We start from the raw sequence: 15019 nt of genomic DNA on the forward strand, positions 1-15019 counted from the left end.
TTTTGCCAGCTATCGCCATGTAGCTTCTGCTAGGGAAAAAAACTTTTGGGAAACTTGGACATGGCACACACACACACACACACACACACTCTCTTTTTCCCACCCAACATCTCCATTGCTTCATCTCCACATTTGCGCAGTTTCCGTAGCCTGTAATGAAACCCACACATGATGAACTCATAAAAACAGGAAAATCCCAGTCCTGTATCTCTTGAAAAACAAGTTACAATCAGAGGTGATGTGCCCGTGTGGAGCTAAAGTTGTAACATTGATTAGACACAAACATAAAAAAAAAAAAAAAAAAGAAGTGAGAGAATTAGCGCTTAGGGCAAAGGAACCATTATGTATGAATGTCAGGTGTGTAGCTAAATATCTGATTTACTAAGCTAGCATAAATTGTAGTATATAAAGTTTAAATATTAACATAAAGCTGAGCATGGACAGATTACGAAACGTAGCATAATGATCTACAGTGGAACCTCGGCATAGGAATTAAATTTGTTCTGGAGTTCTTAAGGTAAAAATTTGTATTGCGAAACAAATTTTCCCATAAGTAATGTAAATGTGGATAATCCGTTCCAGTCTCCCAAAAATATTACCAATATTACCAGTACGAAGCGTATGTAAACTGTATGGCTGCTTACAAAAAACTGTCCCAGGCCAAGCATTCCATGTGAAGGGTCCGCACAGGAAGTTGTGCCACGAAGCCCCAAATACGCCCCAAAAAACACCTAGCTTTTGAGCCCATGCCGAAGGCAACTTTGGTATTGTGGGTTGACTCTTTCGAAACAGCTTTTGCTGACTGAAGAAAAAAATTGGGAAACTCGCTTTGATTGGCTTTTCACTGACACAAACAAGTTTTGAACAGCTCACGGACGTACGCACAGCTGGCATTCTCTTCGTTCATATGCTACGTATGCCAATGCAAATTTCTCTTAAGGCGAAAATTTGTGAGGGAGGGCATTCGTGTGCCGAGGTCCCACTGTATTAGACTAGCATCAAACTAAGAACTGATCGAGTGCAAAAACACTATAATAAACAGGATTCGAAGATAAACAGCTTACAATGGACATACTATAAAATTAGCCTCAAAATTGGAAGATTCTGTCTGAAGTAGTTTTTGCGATTGGCTGGGAATATTGTGATGTGCTCAATTCTGCTGCTATTGTCACCAGAATTCTGTTTTATTCTATTCATGATGTCTTTCCTGAGCTGCCGTTCTTGAATCTGGAGACAGAAACAACATACATTTCTGGATTTTTTCTTTTCTTGGGTCAGTCCTTCTGATCGTGAGGGTGCTGCCCCATGGCCTTGCGTCACGTGACAGATGAGGTCTTCAGTCCTCCGGGTATGAAATGTATAATTCTCTCAACAGCTGAGTGATAAGAAAAGTGAATCCTGGTTTTTTTCCAGCATGGATGAAATGAGACAAGATTCAGTTTAGAAAACCGTTACCATAGAAACGCAGACCTCATGTGCATTTTTTTTATTATTATTATCAGGCTCTGATTCAATGGTGGAACCAAAGTGAATAAAGCTCCTCATTCTCTCTGTCTTTTTTTTTCTCCTGGTTGAGAAGGAATGGGATCATATGTGAAACTCCATGTGTGTGTGGACGGCTGGGATTCTTTGCGGTATCCCTGCGTGCCTCAGCTCTGATCTCACTGTAGGCTCGAGCAACTCCGCTGACGGCTGTCAAGGTTTCTGCGTTTTCTTTTTTTTGTTTTCCTTCTAGGCCCCGAGTGTCCCTTTATGGCACTTTGGAACCAGGATATTTATTGGAAAGCAGAAATGTTTAATGTGCAGTAATTACGGTTGTAAGAAATTGAACAGAAGGACGAAAAAAAAAATAAAAGATCCATATTTTGAAGAAGCAAAATGCGTCGCTGTGCCCGTAATGGTTCCTACAGACGGCTCTATAAACGGCTCAACCGGTTGTAAAAACTGGCCTGCACTGCCTGCACCCTGGACTGTCAGGGAGGAATGAAAGATGAGTGAGAAAGAAAGAGAGAGAGAGATGGATGATGGTGTTGAGATTTTCTGCTAGGTTCATTACGAGCAGCCGGGTTTCCTGATCGCTGCCAAATTTCGAGACTGTTTGTGTATCTACTTTGGAGACAGATGTGTATAGATCAGACTCGCATAAATACAGAGTGGACTGATGTTTCTTCTTTCCCTATTTCACCGATCTGGGATAACATTTAAAAAAAAAAAATGACAGAGATGTGCTCAGTTTTCTTCGTTCTCACAGTTTTTCCCTCAGGCTTTTTTTCTGTCTGTTGAAATTAATAACAAGGAAAAAAAGCAGCTTGTAATGTTAAACAGTGGAAACTCTTCTGTCCTGAAGACACTGACACTGGAGACTCCTTCCATAAATGTTAAACCCATGTAGTTAGAGATATTACCTGCGTCCCAAATGACTTACTACACACTTACAATCTGCACTATATGCATCTAGTGTGTGCATGACCACACAGGTTTTTTTTTTTTGTTGTTTTTTTAAATGTTAAAAGTCTCATTCATAATCCTTATGAGATTTTGGATTTTTCAACATTATGAAAAAAATCTGTGGACTAATACTTTTCCCATATTACATATACAAATGTTTTATTCCAGAAATTCACATTATGGCTATTTACACAAACAAAACATCGCAATGAACAAACCTGCTACCTGCTGAAGATGAATCTAAGATGGCATGCGTCATCCGTAGGAACACAACAATATCTGGAATGCATAAAAAAAAAAGACGTCACACATCATTCTTACGCTCTGTGGACTTTAACGCACTGGCATCTGCTCAGGTAACAGAAGGATAAATCACCTTCTAATAACGCCGAAGAGAGAAGCAAAAAATCTCACAGGTTCAGAGAAGAACAGCTGAGAAAATACTGAACGTGTCTCTGAAACCTCACAGTCGCAGAACCGGTCCTCCGTTGGATGCTGTGTCGAGAGCAACGTGTTATTGTTGGCGATCGCCTTTTATGATAGCGGTTTGTGGATTGCGGCTAGCCGTGTTTCCATGGGGTCGTGCTAATACTGTACTGGTTTACCTTGTGTAAACCTTACAAACCACTTCTGTAGAACGGGAAACACTGAGAGCACTGACGGAAAGCCAGTGTGGTTTAGAAATGTGCCATTAAGCACTAAGCCTAAGAAGACTTGAGCAGGCTAGCATCAGACTTTTTAAATCCAGTTCCAATCCATGCCTCGAAACAGTTCCTGTTCTTGATTACATTTTAGAAGCTATAAACAGTCTGCCTTTCTTGATTATGATAAGACAAAATCTCCAGCTTAACTCCAACAATGAGTGAAGTGGGTCTTTTTTATTCCCTGGCAGCTTCTATTTAAGGAACGCAATCTGTTTATTAAAGGAGACGTTCAGTATCAGTGTGTGTGGCGTTATCATCTCCCACAAGCGTATGTATTCCCAGAGGAGATGTTTCCCTGCAGGTCTACGATGAGTAATGTGAAGGATATCCCAGCGCTGACAGGAAACCTCATCAAGTACGGCTTCAAGATTAGTGTCAAAGAGCAGATGTCGAACTGGAAGCCTGAAAGAAGCAAGTGTCTGTCTTTTCCGCTGGTTTTTCTTCTAAACATCTGAATAGCACTGCAGACCTGCAGCATTTTTTGCCCCTCGGGAGTCTTTTCTTGGAAAGGTGAGATATTTACTTTTGACTCTTTGTTGTTTTTGATCTAACTCTCCTCCTTTACAGGGACTCCTCTAACTCCAACAAACAGGTTAAAAGTTACAACCTTGGCCTAAAATAGAATTGAGTGGGATTTTATGTCATGAATTGGCATCAAAAAATTCAAACATGATATCTACAAGAACCCAGATTTTGTTAGAGAACACTGTCAATCAGGGTTGTAGAAATAAATAAACTCTACACTCGTATACAGATATCCACCAAAAGGTACCATGCTACCACCACCATGCTTCATAACTAGTGTTGAGTTTCTGCCAAACTATACTGCTTTGGGCAGTCCAAAATGTTCAGTTTTAGTCTCATGAGATCAGAGAACCTTTTTTGGAGTCCACCGAGGTCCACCAAGCTGCCACTACTGGTCCCCTGAGCAAGGCCCTTAACCCTCAATTGCTCAGTTGTACAAATTAGACATGTTGCTCTGGATAATGCCAGAAATGTAAACCTCCTTCAGATTTAACCTTTGCCTGTTCCCTTGGTTACCTCCCTGACTAATCCACCAGGTTGCAACAGTACAGAAAATGTGCACAGATTCAAGAGACTGAATACTTCAGCAAGCCACTGCATGTCTTCGGTGGTCAATAAGAAATCAACTTTGGCATGTATACTGCACCTCTTCTGCTGCTGCTGCTGCTTTTTAAGGATCATCACTGTAGAGGCTCCATCCTGTGGAATAAACCTAAGGATTAAACCAGATACAATACAGGAGTGTTTGGTTTGGACGTCACTCAAGTTTTCGGGTTATGGCTCAGGCAGTTCAGGATCACGAATAGAACCTGAAAAGGTCGCTGGCTATAATCCCAGGGGCGCGAGTTACAACCTGACGGCTTCTGTCATGCTGAATCTCGTTAAAAGCTAAACATATATGCTCTGTTACATAGACATAATTTTTAAAAAAAAAATCATTTGTACCTCGTAAAAGAAACTTGCTGTTATTCACCAAAATTTGCAAGGACACAAACTTCATTACATTTGGCTATATTTTCCAGCTCCAGGTTTTCTATGGCTAAATCCTAAATCTTATTAAAATGGTGGAAGCTTTAAATTAAATTTGACCTTCTCATATGCCTTGCATATGCCGTATATAATGAATCAAATTTCATTTGGGTTTGGGTGTGATTATGTTTTTGAGGGGACTCAAGAAAAAAAAACTGCATGGATTGAAATATGGTGGAATTCAGTAGGTAAATAAATAAAAAATAAACTAATCTAAACTTTTCTGATTAAATTATAATAATTATAAATTATAATTATAATTCCTTCACAGCTCTCAAATCTATTTGGTTTACCATTCTCCTTTTTTGCCTACTCAACGTGCTTCGAACAAGCTCTTATACATTTGCAAGCGTGACACCATACTGACCCTGTCAACACATCAACATCATCATCATCATCATCATCATCATCACTGCAGCCTTGATTCTGAGAATGTGAATTGGAAAACAAAGACGGCTTCACGTACCAGAATCTCGTTAATCACTGGCATTCTTTTTAAAACTGTATATCCAAATATCTGCTCTGCCCAAGCCAAAGCGGGATCACGGAATGAGCATGTTATGAAAAATCTGATGTTGGTTGTTTGCCATTTGGCACATGAAGCCTCCTGCTCCAGTCTCGCCATATGCTCTCCAGACGTTGTTCATTTATCTTACACAATGCTAAATGTCTTATGTATGAAGTATGAAGTCCAAAAGCAAAACTTGTACCCAAACAGAAGGCCTATAAAGGGATCTGGATAATGTCCTGCTTTTGGAAACCAGGTGAACAGCAATTTTAATGTACAACATATATATAAAGGCAGATAAATGCATTAAAAATCATCTACTGGTATCAATAAACCAGTTGCATAATGCATGGCTATGAGTATATATGGAGACACCGAGGTCCGGAACTTGTTAGTTTGGAAGGTTTATGTGCAAGCATGTGATTGGCTAACTGGATAAATGCATGAAAGAGCAGTGTTACAGGTGTTCCTAATAAAGTGGAATGAGCTTATACCCATAAATTAATGCCATAAGGAACAAGCTTGCCTGCTTAAACGCTGTAATTTACCCGCTGAATAGTGTTCTTATTCACATTTCCACACTTCAGAGCTATCAATTAGCTGCACAGTAGCGTCAGTGCTCAGGTGGCGCAGTAGCTCTGGAGTTTCAGGATGTTTATTGGCATCTTGTGTCCCGGACTGGTTTCACTTTAGCTCTGGCTGCATACAGTGTTTGAAAAGCCGAAGCATGCCCTAGTTAAACTAAATGTTGAAAATAAATCTTTATTAGTATTATTATTATTGATAATTTATAGAGGAACGTTTTAATAAAAAGATTTTAGAGTTTACATCAAACGGCATTCTTTGGTGTGCAGAGCAAACGGTCAGGGGGGAAAAATTGGATTACAGATCCATCTATGAGTCAAGAAATTTATATCTTCACAGTGACAGTTGGAAAGGTTTTAATTTGCCGTAACAACATGCGCAGGCTCTCGTTAGGGATGCACGCATTGTAGATTTACATGGCAACTGGAAGAGTTTAGACCGTTTTGTCCTTGGCTTTCTTATTTTTCATGGAACATAAAAATATTATTCACGGTAATGGCTCGTCATTGCACGACTGCATGATTGCGTTTGTTTGAACGTCAAGTCCCGCTACTGGAAAACTGTCAGCTGTCCAGCTTTTTATGTAGGAAGGTACTTTTGAGTGTCTTAAAATCATGTGTACTGTGATAGAATGTAAAGTACAAAAGCAATTACATATGTGCTGTGTGTGTATGTTTTGAAGGATTTGTGGGAAAAGATTTGTGGGGGTTTATGGGATGGAAATGGAAATAACTTATTAGTTGTCCTTTGAGAATAGATTTGAAGAACTGCTTGATTTGAACTGCTTGTACGTTAGCTGAGATCCTTTTCTAAACAGGAAGTCAGACTGAAGTACAACAGCCAATCATGTTCAAGACATGCCACACTGCCACGAGTATCTAAAACAAACTTAACAGTAGCTTATTGATCTAGCTGAGTATGGAGAACACTGAAGAGCCTTCATCGGCTGAACCTCACCGGGACGATATCTGAGATGATGACACGCTGCACACGGTTAAGTTGAGGTTGGTGAAGAGCCTCAGTGAGATATCTGATTCATCAAAGTGGTAGCTTCAATTTTATTAATTACTCACACACATGAAGAAGCCCAGATGGTCTGTACAGATGGAATCACATTATCCATCAGTCTAAAGTAAAGACATTCAGGCTATTAACAGCTCAAATTGCTAAAACATCCAACATACTAACAAACCAAGCTACTACTTTATTAATTGGATGAACACAAGACTATCTTCAATGCAATTGTTTGTATCATATTGTATATTCAGACACTTCGAATAATAATGTTTACCTGATTTAATGATTCAACCATATTCTTAAGAGCTTTCAATCCTGCCCCAATTTGCACTGGGAAAAATACTTCATCTTATGAAATTAGAAATGAAATCAAGAAGTTATTACAACCTCGTGAAGTCATAAAAAAAAAAGAAATGGCAACCAAGACAGCCACAAATGCTTTCAGTTTGCAAGCATGTTGAGAAATCAAGGAGCAGAAGCTAAAAGAATATTCCTACTATCGAAAAAGAAGCGGTCAACGAGAGTTAACCTTGTCATAGGGCTTGATGGTTTACAGCTTCCCCAGGAGCTACTGCTTTTAAGGGAGGGAATGTCCTGGCAGAAGATTACACGTGTCCCTGTCTAAAGTAATGAGGAGGAATAAATTAAGACGTTAAATCAAGAGTTCATTGTGCTTTAGCTTTCTCTAATACTTGTGCTACATAAGTTCCTACAGAAAGACAGTGTAATCTTTTCCTGTTTTATTCTGGAGTAGCATTTTGCCACTACAGAAAGTGAGGTACCAGATTTTAGGAAAAAAAAAATCTTCCAGGATATATTAAATAGCACTGGAGTGTGGAATTCTAATCTGCCTAGGTATGTATTTTTATACAATAGTAAATTCAAGGAAATGGCTCAAAGAAAACGGTAATAGCAAGTGAACGACTATGTTCCTTAATTAGCTTGAAAATTAGCAGTTTAGCAATCAGTTGACGGTTAGCAGTGACAGTCTAAATAACTGTCACGTAAATCCCACCCCTCTGACAAAAAGAACTAATCAGCTTGTTGGTTAAGCAGTTTATAGAAAATGTCTGGCCAATCAGATGGTTATAGTATCACCTACCCTCATGGAGGTCACGTCGCTCTGTACATTGTGTAGAATCGCGTATTCCTAGCAGCTAGCGTTTTGACTTAACGGAAGTGTGTTTTTGTGTAAGTGAAAGTCTACACATTATTTCTGATGCTTCAGTCAGATTTTAGCCGTTTTGATTCCCTGTTTGAAATGCCATCTTATTAGTCTGTTTATGGCTTTAGGAGTGTCTCACCTTTCAGGACCAGTTGCACACTGAAGTATATACAGTACATCAGCCTTAACAAAATGCTGGAAAGAATTTCCTGAGGGTGGTTATTAAATGACCCCCAATGAGTGATGTCATTGTGGAAAATTAGTATGGTTAGCTATTTTATTATTTATTTTAGCTTTTATTCATAAAAGTCATTTATGAATTTGTGTTTTTGGGTACAGTTTTCAATATTGCCAGCATTTATTCCTTTTATACCACAGATTTGCAAAGCATGTTTATTATATCCATTATGTTCATTATATATATATATATTGTAAATTAAAAAATGACAAACTCTTCATTTATGATGTTGCAAAAAAAGTTACAAAAAGCACTGACACTAGAAACTCCTTCCCTAAATGTTAAGCTTTTTTTTTTCACAGAAACATTTCTTTGTTAAATAAAATGTTTTTTTTGTTTTTTTTAACATGTATATTTATTATAGCATACAGCTTCACTCCATACTGCAGATTTTGTTCCTGCTAGTCCTTAAACTCACATTGTTTATCTTTTATTGGAAAAATATTCTTGAAGTTTTAATAATAGAAGCGTGGAATTTTTATGAAGGGTGGAAAGCGAGGAGCAGGTCGAGCCAAAGATCCCTGTCACTGAGTCCATGTTTTAGCAGCCTCACCGCTGCCAGCGCCCTGTGCCAGCGTATGGAGGTTTAAAATACCGGTGGTGTTTCTCATCCTTTTTCATCAAGCTCTGTCCATCATCATAATTGTAATTTCACAGCAGCCGTCCATTAATGAGTTAACAACCTTCTATTAGGAAGTGGAAAAACTCTGTTCCAGTCATCCGAATGGTGGATGGTGCGACTGGCAGAGCGAGCGTGAGCTCGAGGCTAAGAGCTGGCCCATATGGGTTACATCTGCGAGCGCTTTTCAGATCACAAAACCTGCTGACCCAAATGGAACCTAGCCTTCTGAATCGCATATTTGGAAATATTTACAGGAGCGCCAATTTGTTTGTTTGTTTACTTTTGCTGTGTTTTAGGGATCAAATTAAAAAAAGGTGATGAATAAAGAGTAAAAGGCTACCAGATTATTGTAACCCTTAGCCTGGAGATCTACCACCTTGCCATGTTTAGCTGCAACAGACCTGGCTCTAATGTCCACATGCTACTGAAGGTCTTGATTAACTGTGAAAGGTAATAAATCCCAGAGTCTGAAATGAGCCAGTTGTGAATAAATGATAAAATAAATGGAAATTCCAAAGAACTGTATTGCTAAAGCAGAATGTTCTGAAGCTCTGACCTATAATAGCCAGCGTTCATCTTTCAGCCTACACACGCAGTGGAAAAAAAAAAAAAACAGCCATCCAGGTCGGAGCTCTTGCTCCCGGGCCCAGTCCATAATTCTTTACTCGACTCCAGGTGGATATAAAGCCCCATTAACACACTCCCTTCTCTACTCGGTTGGCTGAAGTACCTCCAGATCCACCTAGCTGTGTGGAATGGATACCATCTGTCTACAGGCACTTATAGTGCATATACTCTATATATGTCCGTGCTGCAGAGCTCAGCAGAATCTCCTCACAGGGCAAACTTTTTAAGCTGAATTCACTATTCCAACAAGAATAGAAGAAATGAATTACAATACGTCAAATCACCTTTTAACTCACCTAAACGGAGACTTTTCCCACACAGTAGCCATATTTTAGCTACTAATATAGCAACATAAATTTACATACAAATGAATGCCATGTGCCTGAAAGGAAAAAAAACTGACAAGATCTCTGTATTGTCTTTCTCCTAGACAGTAATGAGAACGAATCAAGAGTTTCTCCCTAGGCAAAACACAACAGTAATCTGTCGGATGTCTTGAGTTTCAGGACAGATCGCAATAAAGTCTCCACACTGTTCTCAGAACAGCCCAGGGAATGATGTTAAGCTCATTTAAATCTACTACCCAGTTTACTAGCATTGCTTTTTATATGCTAGCTTTTCGAAGTAGACAGGTACATTAGAGTATTTTTTATTTGCCAGTTTAAGCACTTAGAGAGACAGTCATCTGTATACTTTTATATGCTAGCATATGTGCAAGTACTCGAAAAGAAGTAGTGTGCTTTATATGCTAGTTGTAAGTGCATTTGCTATATGCTAGTCTAAGTACATTTGTAAATGCTAGCTCTTGAAGAGAAGTAGTAGTAGTCTACTTTTTATGTGAACCTTTTAAAGTACACCTGAAGTACAATAGATTTATTTTGATAGGCTTGGAGTGATGTAGTATTCAGATATGCTAGTCTAAGGGAGTCCAGAGAAGTACTTTAGCATGCCTTTAATATGAAAGCTTTTACACATGCTAGCACAGGGAGTTTGTTATCTTGTTAATCGGAATGCAGAGCGTGATTTTGTTAAACAATTTAAGTGACAGGCGATCAACGAGGCAGGCTTTGGTGCAGGGAAAAATAGAAAGGAGCCATTTGAGAGCAAAAAGAGTAGTAAGGTCTTTCACATCAGCTTGCATATCCTGAAGGTATATACTAATAATATGGATGTTATTACCGACACATTTGGTCTGACTAATGAATAAAATGACATTGTTAACAATCTTTGTAGAAGGTCACTCAGGCCTGTTCCTACACCAAGCATAAATCCAGCCATGGGCATGTGATTCCCTGCTGCTTGATTGATTGAGTGATATTCTCCGGCGAATCGGAAGGACAAAACAGAGATGTTTTGTCCGGATAAAGTATAGACGAGCGTAATGGAGATGGATGAGGCTTTACTGCAAGGTAATTGCTGCAAGCACATGTTTGGAATATCCAGGGGTTAGCATGCTCTTGGGGTCGGGGCATAAGAAGCAGCACCAGAGGCCAAAACACCAAGACATGCTGAGCACATAACACAGACCAGGTGCTGACCCCCGTATGTCTTATCCAGAAACGCTAACAGTGCTAATATAGAATAAAAGGAAACAGTACGCATTATGACATAATGTTAACATGCCGTTACTAGCATCTGTTTACAGTTAGCCACGATATCATCATTTGGGCATTGTTTTCTTTTATCTTGACAACATGCTCTTATTTATTATCATTGAATGCAAAACTAATGAATGCAAGCTAATTTACACATTAGATCATGCTAGATGATGTCTGATAGCTTTTATCTATTCTTAGCCACCACCTGTTGAATACAGGTTTTAATAAGTTATTGAGTTAAGTTTTTGTTACACTATCAATCTTTTTTTTTTTTTCAGTTGGCATCGCTCAGTGCAAAGAAAGAAAAGAAGCAAATAACGGTGTGTGGTGAGGCAAATCATAAATCAGACAGTCTAAGAGCAGACAGAGAGGTAGAATGTGTGAACTGGGGTAATTTAGGGCTATTTGAGTCAGGGGGTTAATATGTGCATGAAATGTATTACAGATGGGGCTGACAATGCTTTTTTTTATTCACTCTCGTCATCCTAATGTTCTCCCTCGTTATGGGTCTAGCACAATTTTGAAAATAGAGTTCTGAGTCCATTATCAGGGGATGCCTTGTAGGCTAACGTTAAAGCTGTATTGCCAAAGCACTGCTGAGTTCTGGATTTTGATTGGTCAGTAGGCATACCTTCATCACACCACCATGTTGTTAATTAGTTAAAAGTGTTTTTTCACCCTTCTTACCCCGAATACTGCCTTTGCAAAACCTAACACAAAACAGCAGTTTACACAACAGTGCTACCTATATTCCATTACAGCCCTGAAAGGAACAATCTGTTTTTGTAATGAAGTCATGTTTGACAGATTACATTAGGTTTTCTTAAGGGCCTGAACGAGCTTAGATTTATATCTGAGTTCGTTTGTACTCGAGAAAGGTACAGGCTGCAGCTCCAGTCGGCAAAAAACAGTGAGTTACAGAGAGAGCGATAATAAATTTGCAGTCCAGCTGGCTGATACAAGCTCTAAGCCAAGCCAGAGAGGAAGGAAGAGGGTGATCTAAGGGAACCAGAAATACCACCTTCCCGTGAGCTCACGGAATATGGCATTTAAGTCAGCCAGCGTGTGAAGGACTGTCAACAGAGTTAGTTTTAAATGGCGGTTTCCCTTCATTCGGTTCCTCCATTCACATCTCCACAGTGCCCTGAGTTGAAAGACAATGGTACCATTGTCAAATAATATGAAGATTGTAGAGCAGCGAGAAATTATTACATGATTTCAGCATCTGTCTTTTGTTCTCTCATCAGAACACCACACGAACCCAAAACAATGGTATCAGCTCTCATCATCCTGATGTCTTGCAGGTGCTGATGTTTGACACAGACACTGTGTGTGTGCTCTGGCTGTTCACAAAAGTCAGATCTGCGCTCCTTGTTCTTCATCTTGGCTTGTCCTGTTGCTTACGATCTTACAATGTTACTTGTTCTACTCTTATAAGGCACACACGCACTTGTCTGTTGAAGAGCTTGTAAAGCTGCAAGCTGTACCTTGTGTGAATCAAAAAACAAACCCATGGGGAGTTGAACCGTACAACGAAGACGACAATTCACGTTTCTCAGGATTTACAAGTGAATTTATGAGCGCGCCATGTCCTATGACTACTATCCTCTACCCTGAAGCAAGCAAGGATTCTAAGAATAAACTGAGGCTGACAGACAAGCTGCTTTGGATGAATGAAAAAAAAAGAAAGTGTACTGAATGACATCTCAGCCAAGTGTAGCTAAACTCATTCACCATCTTCCACCAGACACATGATACATACGGGATCTTGCAGAACGAATACAGATCTGGGGCCAGTTTTTCCTGCCATATAACAGAGATTAAAGGGATCCCGCTCCAGGACTTTTATCCTGAACTTAAACATCTATCATGAGTCCTAATTTATCAAGTTACGAAGACATTAGCTATGGTTATGTACAGTGTGTAAGAATCATCTGAGAGTAACCCAAGCCCATGATCGAACCAGAGGCCCTGAAGCTGAGGGTTTACCGCTACCTATTATTAGCTGTTTATGAAACTTCACTTGAGTTGATATAGAACTAGCGGCACGTGGAACAGTAGAGTCAACCCTCTTCCGTCAAACACATTGGGCATTTGTTCTTGTATAAGCTGAAAATAGTCCTAAAGCCAGGAGAAATTGCTTTAACTTGCCTGACCACTTTGTTTCAAGAAATTGCCACACATGCTAAAACATGTACCAGTTACATATGCCCAGCACTCTTTCAGCAATACACAAAGCATTTGGATAGCTTCCTTGCCCAACTTCTTCCACAATCGGGGTATTAACAGGGAATTGTACCCTTGATACAGTTCAAAAAGTCCCCACTCTTCTGTGAAGGCTTTCCAATAGATGTTGAAAGGTTGCTGCCAAAGCTCAATTCCATTTAGTCCCAAGAGCATTAGTGACTTAAACACTGATGTTAGGCAATTACGTCTGGCTCACAAACGGCACTCGAAGTCATCTAAAAGGTTTGACAGGGGTTGAGGTCAGAGCTCTGCGCAGGCCAGTGAAGTTCTTCCACTCTGCCCTGAGAAACTTTATGAAAAGAGCTTTGTGCTTAAACACTAAAAATGCCTTCTGCAAACTGCTGCCACAAAGTCTGAGGCAAGAATTATCCTCCATGTTGTGTCAGGTTTAGACATCAGCGAAGCAGTAACCAGGGTCAACCAGCAACAAACTTGAGAGTGGACCAAATTTGGACAATCTACCGCCAAAGTTGAAACTCAACCCTGATGACCTTCCACAGCTTTTTGTAGAGTACATTGAGACCTTGTCAACCCCACAGATGTGATGCATATTTGTTGTACACTGTTCTCATGAGCAACTCATGCACTCCTGGGCAACTCTGTTACACTTTGAGTAACCCTGCTATCCTTGTCAGGTTAATGGTGGATCTGGATTCTATCCTAGGAACACTCATTTATAACTTGGGGCAATTTGTACCTACTGGTATGCAGGAGGTGGGAGGAAACTAGAGAACCCTGAGGAAACCACATGGATGCAGGGACAGACAGTAACCCAAGCTCATGATCAAACCAGGGACCCTAGATCTGTGAGGTGACTGCTGCCATTTGCACCACTGCACAACCTGACTCATCTTTTCCCACCAACCTGCGATGGACACCATAGAAACTAAGTACTCTTTTGTATTTTTTCCTGGATCGCCTGTTTTTTTTTTTTTGCTTTCTCTTTGAGCAGATGTTTTGTATGAAGCATGGGGACTTTTGTGGAGGTTTTATGACTGTTGCATCTCTGGCACAAGCTTTGGCCTGTATGACTCACGAGTCAGCCTGATGTTGGCTTCGAGTCGGTGTTTCCTCATTGGAACTTGCATGGGTGGTTCCCCATCTTCATCTCTTCCTGTCCCATGTGATGCCAAGTTCCCGAGAAGCGTTCCCCCACTTCATTCTCCTCCAAATATGATTTCATCCAAATGTTTCACAACTTCTGAAGTCAGCAAAAAAAGAATATTGTGTGTTTCCATCTACCATCCACCAAAAAAAGTCAAAAGGGGGCCAAGCAAAGATGCAGAACCAGTCTTTACTTTTTCCAAAAATCTTTCTTGTGTGACCCAAATTTATGAACATTTGGTGATAGACAAAATTGGTGTAAAATAAGATATGACATTTGTGTCTCTGATGCTGTTTGATATGTGACAGTTTGACAAATATGCTGATGACACCTTCCTCTCTGCATGACTGGTGCTCAGTGGGGCAGGATTGGATGTGCATTTTCCCCATTTCCCCCTCACCTTTTCCCCTCTCACTCTTGCTGCCCCAACCAGCTGCTTGTTCTCTTGCTGTTACTGAAACAAAAGAAGAAAAAAATCTCAAGTGAGGGACAGAGAGGGGAAATTAAAGCCATACTCCTTTCTCTCTTTACTCAGTACATGTGTGTGGGTGTGTGGGTGTAAAAGTGTGTGTGGGTGTGTCCGAGCATGTCTTCGTGTGTG

Source organism: Hemibagrus wyckioides, linkage group LG27 (assembly GCF_019097595.1).
Source record: "Hemibagrus wyckioides isolate EC202008001 linkage group LG27, SWU_Hwy_1.0, whole genome shotgun sequence".
NCBI lineage: Eukaryota > Metazoa > Chordata > Actinopteri > Siluriformes > Bagridae > Hemibagrus > Hemibagrus wyckioides.